The following is a 2,789-nucleotide window of genomic DNA, read 5'->3' on the forward strand; positions in this document are numbered from 1 at the left end:
CGTTACACTGCCCCAGTACATACATGCTTGTGAATTGAATTGCACACACATTTGTAATTTTCGATACTATGAACCTTGACACCGGGCTTCAGGGCGCATTACACCAAATCACTGCGCGAAAGATGCAATGGTGTTGAGTTCCGGTTAAAAGTATATGGCTACTGGAGACAATGTGGTGTCCTTAGGGACCATGTTCTTCGTGAGGTTGGCATGTTCTGATTCAAATGAAAGATGCTAACCTATTAATGACTAAAATAGATATGAAATAATACAATAATCGATTTCACAAGAAAAGTAGGCCCTGTCTGAATTACTGCTAACGGAACATTTTAATAAAAAACTATAAGGCCATGCATTTTGAACTGAACACCCAAAGAGGGTGGTGGTATCACACTTTTCACCATGATCGTGTGTTTTTTTTAGCATATCTTTGAATGTAAATTTGATACCAAATGAAAGCTAATCTATTAATAATGAACTATGGAAAGTTACATGAATGTATCTTGAACAGATGCAGAATGGCATTCAATCCAATGACCCAAGTCAGGGGTGGTGGAGGCAGCGGCTCATGAGGCAGCGGCTCACTATGTACAAACTCAATGGGAAATTTAATTTTTGGTGCCTCGCAGTGCAAAAATGTTGGAATTTTCTTTAAAAACTAGTGTATAGCGATAAATTTGGTATCAAAAGAAAGCTGACATTGTTATCTGAACTTTTATTCTGTAATATAGTTAAAACAATATATAAACTGCCTTGAGCTAATGATAGGGCATGTGCTTTGAACTCGACATCAAAATGGGTGAGTGGTGTCACATTTTTTACTATGGTATTTTAGTTTTTTAACCCTAACAGAACTAGGACTCACTAAAGCTCACTATTAAAACCGCTCTGCGTGCACGGATTCCACGGGACTTGATGACGCAATCAGACCAAGTCATATATACCCAGGGAATCGTTGGCCGGGCCAACGTCACCTGTGTAGCTACATGCTGGGGATCTTCTGCGTGGCATGCGAGGGGTCCGAGGTTCGAATCCAGGGGTGCCAAGTGACTTTCTTCTTCATCTTCTGTCCTTTTCGTTCCTTCTTTCCTTCCGATAGCCAAAAACCTCGGTAGGGTTAGGGTTAATGACCATGCATATTTTCCCTATATGCCTTCTTAACCCTAACAGAACTAGGACTCACTAAAGCTCACTATTAAAACCGCTCTGCGTGCACGGATTCCACGGGACTTGATGACGCAATCAGACCAAGTCATATATACCCAGGGAATCGTTGGCCGGGCCAACGTCACCTGTGTAGCTACATGCTGGGGATCTTCTGCGTGGCATGCGAGGGGTCCGAGGTTCGAATCCCGGGGTGCCAAGTGACTTTCTTCTTCATCTTCTGTCCTTTTCGTTCCTTCTTTCCTTCCGATAGCCAAAAACCTCGGTAGGGTTAGGGTTAATGTATCATTGGAATAAAAAAAAAGATTTGATAGTAAATTTGGTATCAAATGACAGCTAAAAAAACTAATTATTAATTATGGAAAGGTGTCAATAAGATAACTTGAACATCTATAGAATGGGACTCAATCGAATTGGCCAAGGCAGGGGTGGTGGAGGTAGCGGGGCACTCTGCACACAACTGTAAGCCAAGTTATCATTTTGGGAGCCTCGTAGTCGGTGTGCAAATGTGTTGCTATTTTCCTTAAAAATGAGTGTTTATCAATAAATTTGGTTTTTAAAAGAAAGCTGATATTATTATATATACTTTTATTTTGTAAAAATTTTAAATAATTAGCTGCTTTAGGGTATATGATAGGTCAATGTTCTCCAAGACAATAAGAAAAATTAATTCTATTTCGTTCACTTTTTGAAGGGTTGAATCATTTTACTAAAGTGATAACCCCCATACATTTATATATTGCTGTAAAGCCCATACTCTGATCTATTAGAAAATGACATAAAATAAGATGCAGGTGTAACACAGAAATGTTAGTGAGATTATACCCCTGTACCAGTTGTCAGTTGATGTTTTATCTCATTCACATAAATGTAGCATTAGAACCTTAGATCTGACAGTGTTTCTGAGTCTCTTGTTGGATTCCTTGTTCAATTTTCTTTCAGAAAATGTATACTTTTATTATGCTGGGGGGTATGGTTTGAAAAATATGGGCATTTGAAGGTGAAAGAGTGTCGCGAATTTCAAAAATCAGTGTGTGACGAAAAGTCGGCGAGGTTAAAACACATGGCCATAAAGTTCACCAAAATTGAAGCTTAAATAAAATGTCAGTCCTTAAATAATGCAGGGATGAGGTAAAAAAGTGAAAAATATTGTCACGCCACGTAGAAAACGACGCTTAATAAAGTTGATTTGTACGTGCTTTTCAATGGAGAAGTTATGTGGTGGTCTACGCCCTTCTGCGTACGCCATTGTACATGTATACTATGCCTCCCAGCGTGTATAAGATTCTAAGATGAAATATATAACACCGGCCAGTGAATGAATCAATAAGCACAGGTCAATTTATACATAGATCATTTGATTTATAAGACCAAAAGCTACCAAAGCAACAATAATAGTCTCACAACTAGCATTTTAAAATTGACCCAATCAAAATATATTTGTTTTGATTAGTGGGCAATAAGAATATATATTTTACAGCTTAGGGGCAGGTTTTTGCTTTTAAGCAAATGGTTAGGCTTTTATCAAATGGTTTTCTTAATGGAGCCGACGCTAGTTTCGAGCATCCCTGTTTCGAGGCAGGATACGCCCAGAAACGGTATCTGCTCTTATCTTTTCTTTGTTA

The sequence above is a fragment of the Amphiura filiformis genome, chromosome 4 (assembly GCF_039555335.1).
Source record: "Amphiura filiformis chromosome 4, Afil_fr2py, whole genome shotgun sequence".
Lineage (NCBI taxonomy): Eukaryota > Metazoa > Echinodermata > Ophiuroidea > Amphilepidida > Amphiuridae > Amphiura > Amphiura filiformis.